The sequence below is a fragment of the Sinocyclocheilus anshuiensis genome, unplaced genomic scaffold (genome assembly GCF_001515605.1).
Source record: "Sinocyclocheilus anshuiensis isolate Anshui unplaced genomic scaffold, SAMN03320099.WGS_v1.1 scaffold321, whole genome shotgun sequence".
NCBI lineage: Eukaryota > Metazoa > Chordata > Actinopteri > Cypriniformes > Cyprinidae > Sinocyclocheilus > Sinocyclocheilus anshuiensis.
Window position 1 is genome coordinate 307,644 of NW_015537948.1, and position 7,965 is coordinate 315,608.

The following is a 7,965-nucleotide window of genomic DNA, read 5'->3' on the forward strand; positions in this document are numbered from 1 at the left end:
CGTGTATGTAAACACACGTGCTCACTCTATGAGAAGCAAACGTTACTAATATTTAATATGGGTTATGCGCAACAGAATTCCGTATTCTGTTAGCCGGGTCTCGTCGCTTCCGGTTCAAGCGTTTTGCATATGCTTAGTTAAATATGAAGCAGTTTTACTCAAGATGTCTTCATACCATTGATGATCATAACCAATGTCCATCACATATGCGGACTGATATCTAAAAGTTTTTTTTTTTTAATTCTTTTCACATTTAGATATAAATATTGAATAAAACGTCAACAATAAAAACAGCTAGCTAGTTTAACTGATTATCTTAAAAGTCCATAGATATCGCTATTATTTAATACAGCTGTTAACATGTTCTCCGACAAGCGGAAGCAATGAGACCTGTTTTCCGGGTTTGGTCAGCTGATGTTCGACATATACCCTATTTGAGCTGTCCTCCTTTAGGATGGTGGCTCATATAATGATTCCTAAATGGAATCGCATACAAATATCAGGTGTTTTTTTTTTTCAAACGAGTTATGCTACAAAATATAATTATAAAAAATAAATAAATAAAAAAGTTATACAAAGATTTGTACATGCAAACAATCCTTATCCAGTATTCACAAACGATTGTGATTGGTCCATTATCTGACTAGCGGTCAGAAAAAGAACAGGTATAATGATAACTCCGTCAAGATACTGCTCAGCGTCAGCACCGGTCCTGCTCAGATACAAATAAAAGTGACTAGCTGTTCTGAAACTAGAGTAAAAGGACAAAGACCAAGATTAGCAGAGTTTTGCCTTCTCATGGTATCAGCTGTTCTATGTCACCATTCCTTTTTTTAGTGCTGAATAATAGCAAAAGCCAGGAGAGATGTTTTTTTTTTTTTTTTTTACATTTACAAGGAGGAGTTTTTTTTTTTTTTTTTTTACATATACAAGGTACCAGAGTAACTTGGAGAACTGTGTAATTGTAGCATATGAATGTGCTAATCCTTCAAGGTATTGTTTTTGTTTTTATTTAATTATTTTTTGTAGTATCATGGATAAACACCCCATTACCTACCAAGTCTCTAATGCCGAGTTCACACTGCACGATTTTCAAAGACGTCGCATCACTGTTGGTTTCACACTGAACGACTATCTGGGGTAGCATTCAGTTGCTGCTGTGTTCACACTGCACGATGGAACGACGACAGGAGGTTACACACTGCATGACTTTACAATAGGAAGAATCACTGACAGCTCTGTTGGTGCAGGGTTGCTCGGTTTTCGCTACAAAACCCGCCCAATTACTACTCAAAACTAGCCTGAAAATAGCCCAATTGCTTTCGAGGGGGTCCCCCAGTAAATTAGCCAATCAGAAACACTATTTGGCTGTAAATCATTTTGTAAATTTTGGGTTTGCTGAAATTGAATTGGATGTCATGTCTTTGGAGGGCAAATTCAGTGGCTAAAGGTGCGTTGTTACTGCTGTATATACAGTGATTACGAGATTCCAACTTGTAAAAAGCGTTCACGTTCACATTCTCGCAGAACTCGTAATTACAACTTGTGAACTGGGAGTTTTCTGAGAGCTACAACTTGTAATACCTGACCACCTCAGATTCATTAGGCGCTATGTTTAGGCATTGATAGTGCGATAGTTCCGAGTCCAAGGGTGTGGACAGCTCCAAGTAGAGTGTCACGTGTTGTCATCTCGAAATCACAGTAATTACAACACTGTATATACAGCAGTAACAATGTATTCTGCCAACATGGCACCACTACTTTTAAGAAGAAACATGAGCGAGAGAGACAGAGAGAGGGAGGTTTTTCTCCTATCCTATACCATGTTTTTCATGAAACCCGCCGCTAGAAGTACACAACAGAGTGCCAACAGTTTGCCTATTAAATATTTTATAGTAGTCTTGATGTGTGCCTGTTTTGTCATTGTAGTAGATGTTTTACTGACAAAACAGCTCCTGTGAATTTGTCACTAAGTTAAAGAGTGAGCACGCATGTGACAGTCGCACCGTTAGTGACTGACCAAAGGTCACTCTGTCTTTCTTCCTACCCATTCCTTTCACCATGGCTCTTCGACACAACGTCTTGCTTTTCCTTTGCATTTTACATTTTGCTAATGCACTCTACAAGCAATGGATTCCAGACACCAATTTTGAAAACGCTACCAACTGGGATAAAGGCTCTGTACCCTGCGGTGGGTGCTTGTGTCTTCCTGGTCCCAGGGACCCACAGCCCTGCTCAACAGCACGTCTCTTTTATTTGACAATACAATTTATGAAGCACTCTTCTGATGAGCTGACGATCTGGATCAGCTTTATTAAATGGAGAGCATAAAGGTACAAAATGTGCAGTGCTGTGGGGAAATGGGCATGACCAAGACTGAAAATCTCTTTAAATCACCAGTACATAATACCCTGTTTAGATCTTGTTAAGAGTGTAGTTTTGAATGAAGGCGTTACATATATGGCTGTAATGCAGACAGCAGAATTTCTACATTCAATATAGTGTAGATCTAGAGGTTGCAGCCTCAGGTAAAAATCTAAGCTGCTGTCCTGCCAGGTAAGAGAAAGCATGATAAGTGTTATATAAGCCTTCTCTCATGACCTTACTAGCTCTGGTTCAATGTAAGGTGGAGCTGTCATCTTGAGTCCGTGCAAGTTGCTTTGTTTCTTCCGGTTAGTTCTGATGAATCATATATGATCTTTGTCCTGATGTCAGGCAGGATATTTAGCGTAAATATTGTCATATCCTAAGGGGTCATTTGTTTCTTCAGCCATTACGTTTACAGCCTTTTCTTCTCTGTAGGCTTTGAACAGCCCTGTAAGAGATCACACTTATAATAAAAGTTTGCTGACCCCTATCTATTGCAGTTTGCACTAGGAGAGGCAGGGCAAAAGTAGATGCAGCACTTTAATACTTACCAAAATGTATTGTCTAGACCATTTCCCACTTTAAAGGTCAACACGTTAATCAAAACAAATGATCAGACACACAAAAACAAATTTAGCACACGTGTTGTCATCTCGAAATCACAGTAATTACAACACTGTATATACTGCAGTAACAATGTATTCTGCCAACATGGCACCACTACTTTTAAGAAGAAACATGAGCGAGAGAGACAGAGAGCGGGAGGTTTTTCTCCTATCCTATACCACGTTTTTCATGAAACCTGCCGCTAGAAGTACACAACAGAGTGCCAACAGTTTGCCTATTAAATATTTTATAGTAGTCTTGATGTGTGCCTGTTTTGTCATTGTAGTAGATGTTTTACTGACAAAACAGCTCCTGTGAATTTGTCACTAAGTTAAAGAGTGAGCACGCATGTGACAGTCGCACCGTTAGTGACTGACCAAAGGTCACTCTGTCTTTCTTCCTACCCATTCCTTTCACCATGGCTCTTCGACACAACGTCTTGCTTTTCCTTTGCATTTTGCTAATGCACTCTACAAGCAATGGATTCCAGACACCGATTTTGAAAACGCTACCAACTGGGATAAAGGCTCTGTACCCTGCGGTAATGACCAAGTGGTGTTTTTAGCTCAGAGGAAAGTATCAGTGTATGTCGAAACGGCTCACACTATCACTGGAATGAGCTTGCCGGTGGATGGAGAACTGATTCTGGCATCTGGCGCTGGGTTTACTGTAAGAGAAGGTGGAGATCCTGGTTGTGGATCTGGGGTCACGGCACACTTTAAAGACTCCGAATCTATGAAATGGTTCGATCCAACGATGTGGGTGGCTGCGACCACTATCGACGACCTGCACAGAGGTACATATCAGTTTTCAGTCCACGAGGAGAGTGTCCCGTGCCAGTATGACGACGTGGTATTTCGAGAGACCACCTCATTCCGTGTGGACGTTTCATCTGATCATGACGTGCCCGTGAAGAGTGTGTCTGTACTTGGGAAAAAGTTCACCAGCAGCTCTGAGTTTTCTCAGTACCTGACATCCAATTCTGGCAAACTGCAATTCCATGGCTCCTCATCCCTAAAAGTTGGCGGTTCAGGCTGTGACGATATCACGGGTTGCATCTGTGGTAACTCTGGAAATCGAGACAAGATCTGTTCAAATGTGAAATGCGATTCGTTGGAGTGCAAGAAACCCCTGCACCCAGTGGGACACTGCTGCGATGTTTGTAGTGCCGTCGTGAACATTCAATTCTCTTCGAGCTTCAACTTTGAGTCGAATCGCCAACGGCTGCAGCACCTCTTTCTCAGTCAGCATAAATATGAATCTACACAGATGGCCATGTCGAAAGTGTCAAAAGAGCAGAGGCTGCTGCGAGTGATTCCTTTCGGAGCCACTCAGGAGATTCAGGTGTTGCTTCTGGACCAGAAAACAGGTCAGGACGCCGGGAAGCTGGCTGAAGCTCGCGCTCGAGACGTAGTGCAGGATGTGCACAATCACGGCTTGAACATCGGCATCAGCAGCGCAGAGTTTCAGGCATCATCAGGGACGAGCAGCAGCGAAGCGGCTGGAAACAATGAAGGGGTAGTAGTGTGTGCAGTGCTGGGCTCCCTGCTTGGAGTGGGTTTACTTGCAGTCGTGATTTTGCTCTACCGTCGTGGCATTGTTAAGATACCCAAAATGCCTAGCATCCCCTCATTTAGCAAATGGAAGAACAGTAGTGACATTGGGGAGCTTGGTGGCACCTTGGACCACGGTTTTGACAACCCCATGTTTGACAAACTGACTATGATGCCTGAGGAACCAGGACTGTACGGGACAGAGATGATAAATTCGATAACCCTAACTCAAGTCAGGAGTGCATTTCGTAAATCCCGTTTATGATGAAACTGATTTTAGTACATGAAAGGTTTAGTATCAGTTGATCTGATGGGGGATGTGATGACAAAATAATACGCATAAAAACTTCTTAAGGCTTTTAACACAGCATAACAATCCTTGATGATTTAATCACAAAGACACACATAAATTGAAAAAAAATTGTTATTAGGGTGCTTGTGTCTTCCTGGTCCCAGGGACCCACAGCCCTGCTCATTAGCACGTCTCTTTTATTTGACAATGCAATTTATGAAGCACTCTTCTGATGAGCTGACGATCTGGATCAGCTTTATTAAATGGAGAGCATAAAGGTACAAAATGTGCAGTGCTGTGGGGAAATGTGCATGACCAAGACTGAAAATCTCTTTAAATCACCAGTACATAATACCCTGTTTAGATCTTATTAAGAGTGTAGTTTTGAATGAAGGCGTTACATATATGGCTGTAATGCAGACATCAGAATTTCTACATTCAATATAGTGTAGATCTAGAGGTTGCAGCCTCAGGTAAAAATCTAAGCTGCTGTCCTGCCAGGTAAGAGAAAGAATGATAAGTGTTATATAAGCCTTCTCTCATGACCTTACTAGCTCTGGTTCAATGTAAGGTGGAGCTGTCATCTTGAGTCCGTGCAAGTTGCTTTGTTTCTTCCGGTTAGTTCTGATGAATCATATATGATCTTTGTCCTGATGTCAGGCAGGATATTTAGCGTAAATATTGTCATATCCTAAGGGGTCATTTGTTTCTTCAGCCATTACGTTTACAGCCTTTTCTTCTCTGTAGGCTTTGAACAGCCCTGTAAGAGATCACACTTATAATAAAAGTTTGCTGACCCCTATCTATTGCAGTTTGCACTAGGAGAGGCAGGGCAAAAGTAGATGCAGCACTTTAATACTTACCAAAATGTATTGTCTAGACCATTTCCCACTTTAAAGGTCAACACGTTAATCAAAACAAATGATCAGACACACAAAAACAAATTTAGCAAAAATGTCAAGATTATGAATTTAATAGTTACATATTATTATGTTCACAATTACAACTTGTGAACTGGGAGTTTTCTGAGAGCTACAACTTGTACCACCTGACCCCCTCAGATTCATTTAGGCGCTATGTTTAGGCATTGTCCTGCCAGGTAAGAGAAAGCATGATAAGTGTTATATAAGCCTTCCCTCATGACCTTACTAGCTCTGGTTCAATGTAAGGTGGAGCTGTCATCTTGAGTCCGTGCAAGTTGCTTTGTGTCTTCCGGTTAGTTCTGATGAATCATATATGATCTTTGTCCTGATGTCAGGCAGGATATTTAGCGTAAATATTGTCATATCCTAAGGGGTCATTTGTTTCTTCAGCCATTACGTTTACAGCCTTTTCTTCTCTGTAGGCTTTGAGCAGCCCTGTAAGAGATCACACTTATAATAAAAGTTTGCTGACCCCTATCTATTGCAGTTTGCACTAGGAGAGGCAGGGCAAAAGTAGATGCAGCACTTTAATACTTACCAAAATGTATTGTCTAGACCATTTCCCACTTTAAAGGTCAACACGTTAATCAAAACAAATGATCAGACACACAAAAACAAATTTAGCAAAAATGTCAAGATTATGAATTTAATAGTTACATAAAATATTGTCATATCCTAAGGGGTCATTTGTTTCTTCAGCCATTACGTTTACAGCCTTTTCTTCTCTGTAGGCTTTGAACAGCCCTGTAAGAGATCACACTTATAATAAAAGTTTGCTGACCCCTATCTATTGCAGTTTGCACTAGGAGAGGCAGAGCAAAAGTAGATGCAGCACTTTAATACTTACCTAAATGTATTGTCTAGACCATTTCCCACTTTAAAGGTCAACACGTTAATCAAAACAAATGATCAGACACACAAAAACAAATTTTGCAAAAATGTCAAGATTATGAATTTAATAGTTACATACCAACAAATAACATTATAAATAAAGTTGATGTATGCATTATAAAACATGGCTGTAAATGCTGTTTGTGTTCACAAATATTGAAGGAAGACATCATGTTAAAGCTCAAGCACAGATAGGCTTTCAAGAACCTGCTATACTGCAGACCTGTGCATGAACCCTAGTGTGTTTACTGACAATATACTTTAGTTCAACCAGAAATCTACTGTTGTGATAAACGCAATGACTCGGCAGTAATGAGGTCTACGCTCCACAAGTTAAAGCTCAAGGATCAACAAAGGGCTCTCTGTGTACGCTAACTCAACCATGCGTCATACGCGTTATGGCCAGATACATGTAAACATTATGTCTAACATAATGTGAGGGTGCTTTTATCCTACATACAGTCCCCACAACAGCAACACTGACGTCAGATTCTGTTAATCCATTTACTGTACATTTCACCATTTACAGCTCACAATTCAGCTGTCCAACAACTAGGCAAAGCTGCCATCAGCCTACATCATGTATCCAAATCTCTCAGTGTATTAACAAAAATAACAACGGTACAATTACCACTATGTTGTGTACCAGATACTGAGCTTTGAATGACTAAAAAAGAATTATGAAACATTTGTCAACTTATATACACAAGTTATGTCTTAAATGACATTTTGTCTAGAAATGTGCTGGCACAGAATGCACAGGCACTGAGATATATGCCCCATGGGGGCAGACATATGAGATTAAGAGTGCGTGTAATGAGATGTGACCTCATTTTCACTCTCTGCATTTGCCACATGACACGTGATAACCATTCAATTTGAACTGAATTACCATTTGTATGCATATTGCGTTGTTTGTGTCAGTTAAAGATGTAATATAGCCAGCTGTTACAGAGGTAATATTTCAGCTATTTCAACATTAGTCCTCTATAAACCTCTCTATAAAAAATTATTACAAGAGACTCTCTCTTCATACCACAGGTTGTTTTCATTTCGTTGACTTCCCCAATTAAACACACCTGAACCAGCTAATCGAGGTCTCCAGGATCAGTAGAAACTTCCAGAGCTAAACTCTGCAGGAAAGTGGCCCTCCAGGAGCAGGACTGGACACTCCTGTTTTAGACTTCTGTTTCTTTAGCATATCTGGTGCATTGGTCAAATGTTGATGAAGTAACTATTACCATCTTCAAAGAAAAACGGAACAATGGTTCTGTAAACTCTTGCTTTTTCTTCAACATTCACTGAGGTATACACAGACATTAAGGGCAGAACT

At 40.4% G+C, this 7,965-nt stretch overlaps 1 pseudogene; it reads left to right on the plus strand.

Moving 5' to 3' along the window:
• The first annotated feature begins 1,748 nt into the window (after positions 1–1,748).
• Positions 1,749–4,813, plus strand: LOC107664418 (protein amnionless-like; annotated as a pseudogene).
• Positions 4,814–7,965: the final 3,152 nt, after the last annotated feature.